The sequence below is a fragment of the Dysidea avara genome, chromosome 2 (genome assembly GCF_963678975.1).
Source record: "Dysidea avara chromosome 2, odDysAvar1.4, whole genome shotgun sequence".
In the NCBI taxonomy this organism is placed as follows: Eukaryota; Metazoa; Porifera; class Demospongiae; order Dictyoceratida; family Dysideidae; genus Dysidea; species Dysidea avara.
This window is the reverse complement of record NC_089273.1, coordinates 2,626,440-2,639,918: the sequence shown is the minus strand read 5'-3', so window position 1 is coordinate 2,639,918 and position 13,479 is coordinate 2,626,440. Positions and strand designations below refer to the sequence as shown.

Below are 13,479 nucleotides of genomic sequence, written 5' to 3'. Positions count from 1 at the left end.
ATTATAGCTATAATCTTTAAGGTAATGTTTCTTCTTGTGGAGCATGTGATCAGTAGACGAGATGGTTCACATTCACTTATTCATTAGAGTAGACCTAAGCTAAAATACTCCTACATGTCACATAACACAGAAAGGAATGTGTAGTGTGTCCACTGTTTTAACCACTGGTCATGATCAGCCTGTACTGGGATTGCACATGTGATATGTGCACAAGAGCTATCATGTTACTGTGTACTTCACTGTACAAGCTAGACACAGTTCTTTCTCTGATTTAAATATTACAGGGCTCCCAGCTTAAAATCTGGGCCACTGAGCCACCTCTGAATGCCTGCTAGCTATATATAAGTTAAATAATCCAACTACTCACTGTAATTTATTTCATAAGACAAGTGTAATGTGATTAAATTCCCGAGTTTACTCCTGTATACTGATCTTTTACTAGCTGTTATAATACCCTATCTGCATAGGTAGCAGTTATTAACATGTCCGGACCGGAATTTGTGCGTTGCTAAGTCGCGTCACCCGAGGACACAACACGAGCAAGAATCAACACTTCATTATAGTGTACTACACAACACACACAAACACCTGTTATAGAGTGATTATCAGCTATCGACAGTATCGACGAGGACAGTGACTACTCAGGCTAAGGCAAATCACGCGACTGGCGTAGGTAATATTCGGAGTGTATACGGCCACTGGTGGATACTCGTGGGGAAATGAAGCAGGTAAGCAGCAGAGCAGGAGCTAGACTGAGTAGGAGCGATACCAAAAATGAGCATGTGTAGTAAGTGTTTGTGATGTGTTTGTACGGGATGTATAATCCTCCAGTTGGTCTGTTATGTTCTCGATTATGTTTTGTTAGCCCACCTGGAGTAGTCTCTAAGTCTCAAACGCGGACCACTTTTTTTCACTTTGTCACTGTTTCTCCGTACCCAGTGATAAAGAGAAAAGGTGGTTTGGCCACGCGAGACTAAGTACTCTCGTTCATAAGGCAACTATTTAATGATTTTCAGTTTCTCATCAGAAGATTTAAAAAGTGGAGTGCGGCGGGTGGTCATTATCACACAATTGCTAGGCTATGACAAGATACTGGACCATTTCTGATGTACTGTCAGCTCCACTGACAAGCACAGTGGCACTGTTTGACACTTTTTGCTTGCAAAGTTCTGTAAACATTATAATGATGAAGGGCTCACTTCACAAATCTGATACTCCAATAAACATTGCTTGTACAGTGCATGAGGTACAGTAGCTGCTGTACAGGTGTGACAATCTTGAAAACTAACCTCAGTATTTTGTTGTTCAGACAAATAATGGTTAAATCTGTAATAATGGGGAAATACATGTGGGAACTGATGAGAAATGAAAGATCACCAAATTGTGGCCTAATCACTTTCAGTAACTGGTCAATGTCTAATGTACAGTAACACGCTGCTCAGACATTTAGAACATTGGTTTTTAGGTAGTGTCTAATCACTGGACTGGACTACTGGACTAACGGTTTTGCACATTTTAAAGGGTGGGGTTACTGGGCCTAATGTATTTCGCGGACTGGACCAGGACTGGACTCACGCACTGAGCTGGAAACAGCTTTTAAACAATAATCCAGACATTATCCATCTCTTGCAACACTGGAGACGCTACTATCAAGCTACAACTACTGATACTGCTCTTCCTTACAAGTCGACAAACTAGCGCATGCACTAATTAATTAGAATACACTTACGACACACGATTACTAGCAGTGATAAAGCGTGATAGAGGCTATTGTTGTAGCGTAAATGTTTTCCTTTATCTAGTGCTAGGGTTGTAGAGATAAGTCAGTAATAATTCTTAGCAGGGTAGCTATATTGACGGGGCTATGCAAATAAACTGGCTCATCACTACAGCCCTAACACTAGTGCTAAGTACTGGAGCAACAAAGGAAAACATCTAAGCCACAACAATAGCCTCTATCACATTTTATCACTGCTAGTACACGTCATCGTAAGTGTATTCTAATTAATTAGTGCGTGTGCTAGTTTGTTGACTTGTAAGGAAGAGCAGTATCAGCAGTTGTAGCTCGATAGTGGTGCCTCCAGTGTTGCAAGAGATGGATAATGTCTGGATTATTGTTTAAAATCTGTTTCCAACTCAGTCCGCGAGTCCAGTCTGTGAGTCCAGTCCGCGAAATACATTAGGCCTGGTTACTATATATTTGGGTAACTTGTGACAACATTTCAGCACTGAGTGGTGAATATGATCCTAAAAATTAAGCCAGTATCTAAGTCTACTTGACAGTATCTACCCTACTGTATAGCAGATACTGACATGTAGGTATACCCAGAAATGTTTCTCTCTTAGGCACACATGATCATTGTGATACAACTTTCTATAACATATGTATATTGTGAATTGGTGACTAGTCACTGAAGTCCATGATACACGTATGTAACTGTATGTAATGGGGGCACATTAAATTTACCTACTAAAACCTGTATGTACTGTACGCCATTGTGCTATGATCGTGCAATCTTCTACTCCTATTAACAGCTAAATGGCATCTTAATACAATTAACAGAATGCAGACATTTCATTCCAATAATGAAATATGACCAGTCATGCAATGGGATCTAGTTTGTGTGTAAAGTTGCATCATATTAATCACATGTGCCTAACAGTGAGAGAAAATTTTTGGGTGTACCAGTATATCTGCTATACAGTAGAGTAGATACTGTCAAGCAGTACATTTAACTGAACCCATTTGGCTACATTTTGTATTATATTCACCACTCAGTGCCGAAATGTTGTCACAAGTCACCCAAATATACAGTAACCCCACCCTTAAAAATGTGTAAAACCAAAAAAAAAAATGTCAGTGCAGTAGTCCATTCCAGTATTCCAGTCCAGTAGTCCAGTCCAGTGATTAGACTCTACCTTGGTTTTATTTGTTTTATCCAGACCACTATGTGTGTTGAAGTGAAGGGGTATAACTAATCAGTGGACTGGAACACTGGACTGGACTACTGGACTGACATATTTTTGGTTTTTACACATTCTGAGGTTGGTTTTATTGAGTCTTGCTAGCCAAGGACCTTCAGAAAACTTGCAGTCTGCTACTAAAATGATGAGTGTGATCAGTGGAATAAGCAAAAACTGACTTCTAGTGATTTCACCTCTATTTATTATGTTCTTCTACAGTGCATATACACACACCCCTGTACTATACTCCTTATCAGTATGCTACAGGGAATGTACTAGTTATGGTTAACCAATAAGAACAACTTGGAGGTAGTAGCAAGCTTGTACAATGCTAATAAATTTGGTCGCATATTATAGTACGCCAACCAGCACATGTAAGAACTAATCATGATAGCAGAAAAACTCTACAGTTGTGTAATGAGCTTGTATATTGTATGTAGGAACAAATTTAGCTGCAATAGATTATCTTAGGAAGGATAGGTTGTGTCCCAGGGGTCTGAGCTATTTAGTGTAAGGATACAGTGTATCATAGGTAGTACAAATATAGTAAAATGATTTATGACTAGCTATTGCTAGATATTACAATTTCCAAAACACAATATTAAGAAGTATATAAATGCTGTAGGTCATAACAAGTAGTGAAAAGTCAGTTTTTGCTTACTCCACTCATCACACTCATCATTTCAGTAGCAGGCTGCAACTTTTCTGAAGACCCTTAGCTAGCAAGACTCATAAACCAACCTCAGAATGTGTAAAAACCAAAAATATGTCAGTCCAGTAGTCCAGGGATATATACAAAATTACACTATTTGGATACGCACTCCTATATAATATGGGAGTGGCAGCATTTATATAGTGTACCTCTATGCATCGACGTTCTCCCATAATATATAGGAGTGATTTTGCATACTCCACGCAAAATCACTCCTATATTATTAAATGACACCTTTTTGATGACATTTGACAAAAGTCACAATGACCATTTCTTTACTATGCAAACTGTACTGAACAGGCTAAAACTTGGCTTATTTATACACTGAAGTTCAAAGTAATTGTATAATGAAACACCATTTCAGATATTAAAGTGTGCAATTTCTTTGACATATTAAAGGAATGGTCATTGTGACTTTTGTCAAATGTCATCAAAAAGGTGACATTTGAAACAATAAGAAAAGATATCATTTATAGAAAAACAATGATCACATCACGAAACAGATCACCCTTTTGCATGGAATTTTATGTGGGCACACTAATACAAGGAAAATTTGGAAGTAAAGGTAGCATGGTCGCGCCTACATGCATATACCGTAAACGATTGGTTAATACCCATGGTTCGTGTAATAGATTGTGAAAATAAGTGCTTAATAATTATTTATGAGTATCGAATGGTGGTAGAGTTCAAATAGTATATGCAGCGATTTTGGGACAGCACAATAAGGTATATCTATTATTGTATCTGCACTTTCTGCAGGTGTAGATAATCACCCTTGTTTCAACGCTAACCTCACAAACTTTGTATAAAGAATTTACAACTAAATAATTAATTAATTGCATGGGTGAGTGGATTTATCCACTTGTGAAAAGTCAATAGATCATATTTTCTTGGGTTCATGTTCAGCCCATCACACAGCATTAGTTACAGTGAAGAATAGAGAATAGCATTTGGAGGTATGTATTGTGAATTGGTGCAAACCTCCATGATCCCAATATACAGTACTTTAGTGTATGATAGGTGTAATTTTTACGTAGGGTACGCAAAATTACTCCTATATATTATGGGAGAACGCCATAGCGTAGGGGTACGCTATATAAATGCTGCCACTCCCATATTATATAGGAGACATTTTGCATAGGGGTATGCAAAATTTCTCCTATATAATATGGGAGTGTGTATCCAAATAGTGTAATTTTATCTTTAACCCATGCTTGTATGCAGCGAGTATGGTATTAACTGGGAATAGCATGGGTGTAGTGGTGAAATTTGGCACTCTTGTTGTAATGGAAATGGTAAATTTCCAATACAACACTCGTGGTATTTATCCCAAATTTCACTGCTACCCATGCTATTACTAGTAATAGATGTTTAGCATTAGTTTTTTTTTTTCTTATAGTCCCAACATGTAAACAAACCAATATGTTTGTTGGGGAAGTACACTATATACAATACAAGGTAGTGATATGAGCTATAGGTTGCTTTACTACCACTGTCAAAGTCCTTGTGGTCTTGACTGGGCAACATATCACCTTGATCTGTTATTTGAAGTGTTGATCAGTGTATGACCTGTGAATATAGATCTACAATGTTATATAGAATTAATACTTTAGTTCTATATTGAGAACTACTTTTATTTTGTATTATATTGTAGGAATTGAGATGAACCATACAAACAGTTTTGTCAATAGTGGTAGTGCCCCATCAATCCTTTGTAACCATGGATGTCCTGCAAGATGTGCAACCTGTAACTAGGCCACTTCAACTAAATATTTTGTTTCTCGGGCCAAATTCAGCCAAGTACAGGGTCAATAGGTCAGTAAAATTAAAATATTTTACCAGCTGAATAGTGATTTTGCGAGTGAAATGGTGACTAAGCTACATTGATCATGATTACTGTATCACTTGTGAATAGGCAGCGATATGTCTAGGTATGGCTAGATATTGCATGTTGCTTACTTAACAAAACCGTATATGGCAGGTATCATCTCTCTGCATAACTCATCACTTTATTTGGATGTGAGTTAGGCTGATCCTATAACTTACTCACTCCAGATTACTTAAGTGTGTAGGTTGGCAAACTGGAGGATAAGGTTTAGTCACTATACCAACTGAGGTTACAAATTGCTGCTCACAAGCCTTAAATGTTATTCAAGCTAAATATGGTCATATTGCTGATCACAATGTTATGGTGTTACTGGTCTATGCATTATGTACTGTACATGAAGTATACATGTTGAATCATAGATATACAACTCTTAAAAAGGGATTGGAAATAGCGTCACATGCCTAAAATAGCCACATTTTGAATGGGCATGTGGTTCCTGTAATTTAAGTACCGCATGTACTAAATTATTGGCCATTGATGGGAGTTTTGCAGGTTTTGTGAGAGGGGTTAGGACCCGTTAACAAAGTGTGTCACAGTATTACTAGCCTTGTTCAATGGCTTGGGAATTAGATTAATGCTTGATAGACAAAAAATAGTTGTGCTACATGACAACCGTGCAGAGTTAAAGAACAGAAACATTAGGGTATTACAGCACCAAGCAATGTTGTAACTAAGGAATTTGCAGTGTTTAAACCAGGGGTATGACTTACAAACTGTTCTGTTCAATTCTAATGACCAAAAGTGTTCTAAAAAGCCACATATCATTGATACCAAGAAGTGTGTGCAGAGGCTACAGGTACCTTGGTGTAGAGACGATAACAAAATAGCACGATATAACAAGTTTCTTCTGTGGGAAAGGCCACTCAATGGCTTTCACCAAAGCAGCTTGTATCATTCAACCCTTAAACACCACTAAAACAAATTTTACAATAGTCTGTTTTATGAAGTGAAGTAAAGGGTTGTCTCGATCCAAATCAGTGAGACGTCATGATTTCTGTCTACAAATACATATGAGATTTGTCAGGCAAAGTTCTGCATGCGAAAAAGTGGTTAGCAATTTTACCCAAATTCTAAGTGCTTTAACAAAACAAAGTATTTCTTCATGAAGCTTACATGAAGAGTGATCTGATTATCAAGTCTACCCCACTATACCCCACTCTGCTCCACCATTTGTATTTTTTGTATTGAGACTATCGAGGGTCATGTGAAGTACCAATTAAAATAATGCAATTAACGGCAATAATATTTGGTGATGCTTAAAGCGTGTCCAACCTCCTCTGCATTCAACCATACAGAACTTATACAAAACCTACAGTAATAGTCTACAGTAAGAAGTGTTATACAGTAAGAAGTGTTAGTCTTCTCATGCTCTTCAAAGTGGTAGCAAGCGAAATGTTCCTTGTATCTACCTGGTGTCGTCAAATGTACAAGTAGTATACTGGATGTGTGACGCCATTTCCAATCCCTATTAAGAGTCGTATATCTATGGTTGAATGTAGTCATGTGAAGGTGTTGTATTGTGGTACCTGACCAAAGTGGTGGTCCTGAGTGATTGTATAACTGACACTATTGTTTTTTATTGTATCTTATCAACAGCTTGTGGGCCTGTAACAACAAAGTGTTTTAGTGTATTCTATAATATTAGTACAGTGAAACCTTATATTACCACCTCTTTAATAAGACAAGCTCAGGGGGTAGGACAGGACCACGTTCACTACGGAGCGCTAACTAAAATATTTGTTTTAAACATAGTCATACTACCTGTTGAAATTAATAGATCGTACAAAAAAAGATTGTATTGTAATCATTGATAACTACTGTTACTGTTGATGTGAAAGTCATCACCGCCACACATCGTCATCATTGTAAGTCTAATTACTCCATAACGGCAGCGTTTTTCCAATCGTGAATCACATCATTGCAAACAACAAACTAAGTAGAACTAGAATATGTATTAATCCCCGTCGATCCCCTCCCTCTACTTTTTGTACAGGGTCTATTCAGTTGACGTGAAATACTTTCAGTATTTGCTAAGTGTTATTACGTATTCACGTGAGCTTGTCCTACCCTCCCTGAGACAAGCTCATTATAGTGACCACCTTAAAGTTAGTGCAATAAAAATTATTGCTTTAAACAATGAAGTACGGTTTTATATAGCTAGCTCTAGCAAACAAGGACCACACTAGTGCAATAAAAATTATATAATTTAAAAATGAGGTACGTATGGTTCCAGTGATAAAAAGTAGTGAAGCACGAGATGATGGATTCAAAAGTAGGAGTTTCCCCACTTTGCTACAATTCCAAGTAACTAGGGATTTTCCCTCACAGCTACCATCATCTCTTGTTTTATTGCTGGAACCATACCACATTTTTAAGTTATGTAATTTTTATTGCACTAGTTTGGTTCTTTTTTACTAGAGCTAGCTATGAAATATGCTAGTGTGGTATCTCGATCTTGCCACTAAGCTACACATTAGATCAAGCTAGTGGACATGACACAACACCTTGTTTTCCTATGAAGCTAGATTGTCATGTCACATTTTGATCTTTAAGGGGTGTGGCAATTGTTTTAAAAGCAGCACAGCTTAGCAGCTACCAGTCTGTTAAGCGCCTCAAATAGTTTTGTGGCATCTAGATATGCTCTTTCAAGGAAAGTGTCGATATGGAAGATTAATGTCTTTGTATGATTTCCTGGATAGAAGAGGATCATTTAATTGAAGACAAAAGAAATGACAAAACACAGAAGGCAGACATTCATCAGGAATACAAAAGGCACATCCCACCCAGCGGAGGTTGGAAGCGTGCACGTGAGCCCAATGGTCTGCAATGAAAAATGTACTGGACGTTCTTGGGTACTGAAATACCTCCTGATTGATGAAATATGACAAGTACATGACATTGGCACAATGAGCCCCATTAAGCCCCACTGAATAGGTTAGTTTTAAACTTGGGCTAAGTATAACTCACATGAGGTTACACACCAGGCCACAGATGCTGTAAATGTCTTTGTTGACAAGCTAGAAAGATAGATAGAGGAGTCACACCTGAGAAAACAGTACAAATAAACACACAAGAAGTCATTCTATACAGCGTACTTCATTAAGACACTAGTGGCATGTGCCCTAGTCGGGATCACATGAGACTACAAAGATGAAGAAAGCCTCCAGATGAATGATAGCAATAACTGGCCACCACAAAGAAGGCTAGAAATGATATTCTCAGGGCCAACATTCAATGTTGCTGTCCTCCTTCGTGTTATACCCTGCTCATTAATACAATCAACACAAGAAAAGTTTTCATAACGCTTGCTCTGTACATGCAGTTCATGTACGGCTCCCATGAAATTTCCATAACTTACAAATGATTTTGGCAAATATACTGTACTTTGTTACTGGATATAAGCTAACACTAGAACACACTTTAGTCCAAACCCAACTGCTAATTTGCTGTAGAATGTGAGTTATAATTTTTCCCTATAAACTAGAACTATATATTTTAGAGTTTACACACTAGAGCCTTGATACTTTCATGATACACTATACAAAACAGTACAAACTATTGTGTGTTTTTATTTTTCTTTTAGCTTCTCAATCACCAGATACTCAACTTCCAGTTTGACACTGCCACCAATCTTTCCTTTTACTTCCATGCTATTTGTCACCCGAAGTTGCTATCAAAAAACCGCAAGCACTCTTTTCTAGCAAAATTATTACAGTAACTCATCCAAAATTTTTATGCCTTTTGGTTGAAAAATGATACACTAGTTCTATTTTAAACATAAGGATGTAGAATAGCAAGGGGCGTGCCTGTTGCCTAATGCACAGGTGCTAAAAATTCAGTAATAAGCCACAGACTAATCAATGATCATAATAATTTATTTCCATCAATGTAAAAAATACCTTTATTTGTCATGTGACTTGGGAAGCCTTCCAACCTCCTCTGCATCCCACCAGTGAGTTTGTTGTTGTGGCATATAATGGTGGTTGTGTGCTGCTTTGTTTGGCCTCTAGCCTTGTGATTGTGGTCAGGTGCAGACATACAGGCTAGCAAGCTAAAAGTTCAAGTTATGGCATTTATTTTAATGCATAATTGATGAATTGATGCTGAATGGAGTAAAGCTATTCTGTAAAGGTGATTTTCACTGTATAAGGTATTTCCATGCGGCCACATCTAGTAGGTCCAATTTCATGGTCCTAGAGGTTTCACTGTGCATAACAATTTTTTTTGTGCAGATGTCATTTTACCTGTATATGCTACCGATGTAATGTTGTCATGGCAACTACTGATTCTGAGTTTAAAATTAACGTCACATTAGGCCATTTTACACATCATCATGCTCTGACTGTGATTGAAGCTGCTATTGTGCAGATTTGTAGTGTGTGTGTGTGTGTCCGTCTGTCCATCTGTGTGCGTGCATGCATTGTGTGAGGTATCATAGCTAAGTGGCTATACCAACTACCTGGTAATTGAAAGGTTCCAAGTTTAATGCTCAGTTACTGTTACTGTTGTTACCTTGAGCAAGTAACTTTGCTCACATGTCAACTGTGGAATCTGTCCTTGTGTTGAGTAGTGTTTTAGGTATCATTCTGGAACTTCAGGTTGTGTGTCCTCTATCTGTAAGACTTGTACAGTCCTCCTGTGTGTTACTAGTCCTGCCCCAGCTGAGTGTATGAGTGGTACATGGACATTCCAGTGTTGGTTTACTGGAAGCAATAACTGTGTTTCCCACAACTGCCAGAGTTGTTCATGTGTCGACAGACAGCTCAGACAAGCAGATAGAGGGTTTATTGCAAGAATCAACATTTGTGACCCAGTCTGAGAAAACCAATCTTATCTCCCATGTCAGCAGATTCGATTTTTCACCCAGGACACAAAGCTACATGAATAAACTATCTAATTCCACAATCAAAATGAGCTAGACTTGAGTGGTCTGGTTTTGCTGGCTACTTTTCCCAAGCCCAGTGGCTATCCGTACATGCGGTGTGGGGCCTTAATGGAGCTCTGGTCAGCCTTAGGATGAATATATGTGGCTGTACAGCTCTGTGGTGTTGAAAAAGTATCTCTGCTGTGAATTTACTTTCATTTTAGCCAATTTCGAGACCTCAATGGCCCAAAACTTGGCCTAATTCATCCCTACGCCTTCCTTTTCAATTTGTGAACACCATCTTGCCCGCCTTCCAGGTCCCTGCCTCCCACCAATTTTGCAGCTCGCCTAATGCAGTCAACCTCGATTTAAAAACTATCTGAGACTTAGTTGTTAGCTACTTGCACAGTGGATGCTGTGGAAGGTAACGAATTGGTGTAAAACATATGAAAATTTGGTACACATAGCTTCAACCATTGGCGAGCTGCAACACGCTAAATACTTAAAACCAGCATTTCTCGATACTTTTAAATAGGTGATAAGCCCGGTTTTCCCAAGCTGGGTCACATTTGTTGTTCAGCTGTTATTGTGATAAATCGCCCTGGAGAAGGGTTTGTCTATCTGAAACTGGAAACCTGTTTGACCTGTAACTAATATATTGATGGTTACATGTTGGTCTACAAATATTACCTCCAGGATGATACATGTCACTAACCACTTGTTTATCTTGTGTGTTTGACTGACTACACAATCGTGTCATAGTCAATGATATAGTTTTGTTAACTGTGTAGTATATCTGTCATCATCCTCTACTCTCAACCATGTACACTGGTAGTGTAGTTTAATATCTGTGTCCTTGTGTAGTAGGGTTGGAACGAATGTACAAATACATCCTCGGAAGCTTCTTTTGAAAATGTTACGGAAGCTTCGAAGCTTTGTTACGGATGTCATGTCAACAATTAATGAACACAATTGATGATTATTAGGGTGTACACTGTAGTACAAACTCCTACACTTTGTTATAGCTCCAGTACAACTATTGTTTAAACTATAACTACTCAAAAAATAAGCAAATAGCAGCTTCCACAAGGAGTGAAATAGTTGTGTAACTGGTTTAACTTGTTAGTATCCATGGTAACGAAACTTTGGTGAAGTAAAGTAGCACCATATTTTATGAAACCGAATGAAGCTTCGAACTATTTGTCTTAACCCTATTGTGTAGCTCATTTCATAAACTTGTGTAGATAACGCAATAATTCCATGGTCATCATAGAGTAGTTATACATACACCATACTGACTAACTTGTCATACGTGTCTCATTAAACTTGTTCCATTACAGGTTGATTCAAGTAGTGCTGACCACCACCGTTAGTACAAGATAGTCGGATCACATGATCTCAACAAGATGACAGACACAGAACACCCTCTTGGTCAGATGGTATTCCAGTCTCATCTAAAAAGTCCTAAGAGTGATGAACAAGTTGGGGCCTTAAAATACAGTAATGGACCAGTGTCATATACCCGAAGGGTTGGGATTATGTGGATCAGAGCAGTCCCCTCAGGTAGATAATGGCATAGGAGAGTGAGAGGTTAGGAGAGAGTATCAACCTGTCACCCATGTTGTCACCTCCTCTGAGATAGTTGCCGTCACAGGTAATTGTGTCTGTCCATCTGTCTGTGTGTAGTGTGTTATACAAATATTGTATGCCTGTGTGAAGGTAGTACTGTAGTAGTCATGTGTTGACCGTGTACATATGGTAGAGCTGGAACAAATGTACAAACCCTAAAACCATCCAACAATAGAAAACATATCATTTGTGTACTCAGAAAAGGATAAATAACTGTAACAACATTCACTGACTTGTTATGAAGCACTAGACCGATAGTGAATGAATATGACACAGTAGTCAATTTATTAATGTTCAACTAACATCAGTTTTAGATGTTGTAATATTATCAGCTCAATGTAGTGAACTGGGAAGGAGTTATGAATAGTTTGTAGCATGTATGTTTGAATTATATAAACTTTGTTGTCATGGCAAGTTTGACTTGGTCACAGGGTATTCCCCTAGGTAACATTTTATTCTGTATTACATCACAATTATAATAGCACAAATTGTGTTCCATAGTGATAGTAATCTGTTTGAGGTTACGTGTAAAAGTCGATTTATCGGTGTGTGCATTTTTCAGTGAATTGTTACTAAGGTATGTGTGTGGGTTTTAAGAGTTAGAAAATGACCAGCTTTATTAATGGGGACCTGGTGTTAACTGGGGAAGTAATCTACACAGTTATATTAAGTGGAGAACTGACACTCCTGTTCTACCTGTTAGGGTACAAATGACATGTTGTTAACAACTCCACCTCATCATAACACACACAAACTCAAACCCACAATTACTCCTCCTGAGCAATAGTATCGATAGTGCGATATATCACGATAGTAAATTACCATCGTTATCGTGATAGTAGGGATATCACTATCTTGATAGTTATGATAAGCTCAGATCTGTATTAAAATGGTATTAACAGCCCTTCTATACTGTTTTACAGTTGGTATCACCAGCTTTCTTACAAGCTTTACCAAAAGTCCATATTCATCGGCCACCCACGCAGTTAATTAACAAATGTCCTGTGCATGCAAAATAACGTTCTATATGACTGCAAATCATAGCTATACAACTAAGATTTTGTTAAGAGCAAAGTGTTTCATAAACTATCGGGATAGTATTCACTAATTTTAATGAGTAACTATTGTGATAGTAAAATTTTTACAATTATTCAGCACTAGACTAAACAAGGTCCAGTATTGTAACAACATTTTAATGTGACGAGTGTTGTATAGAGTGTGAAATTGTGTGTCTGTTGATATGTAGTAGCAAATTTTTAAAGAATTTTTGATCTGTAAAATTTTCTTTTAAGGTTACGGTATACCGGAAACACTGGTTAACCAGGAATTTGAGTCATATGGCTTTAAAATTTATTCATACCTATGATTGCATCATACGTTGTGTAATCAAAGGTAATCAATGGGTAGTGATTGCACAAAGAG

At 37.8% G+C, this 13,479-nt stretch overlaps 1 protein-coding gene across 7 annotated transcripts in view; it reads left to right on the top strand.

Annotated features, from left to right (window-relative positions):
• Positions 1–560: 560 nt before the first annotated feature.
• Positions 561–13,479, top strand: part of LOC136246442 (pleckstrin homology domain-containing family G member 3-like) — a 48,116-nt gene continuing 35,197 nt past the window's right edge. For 3 of the 7 annotated variants that reach the window (XR_010696416.1, XR_010696415.1, XR_010696419.1), the window contains exons 1-2: positions 617–787; positions 11,769–12,082. The gene's annotated coding sequence lies outside the window, so the exon portion shown is untranslated. Of the gene's footprint in view, positions 788–11,768; positions 12,083–13,479 lie in introns of all 7 variants that reach the window. The other 4 variants (XR_010696417.1, XR_010696418.1, XM_066037904.1 and 1 more) reach the window with 3 other exon arrangements.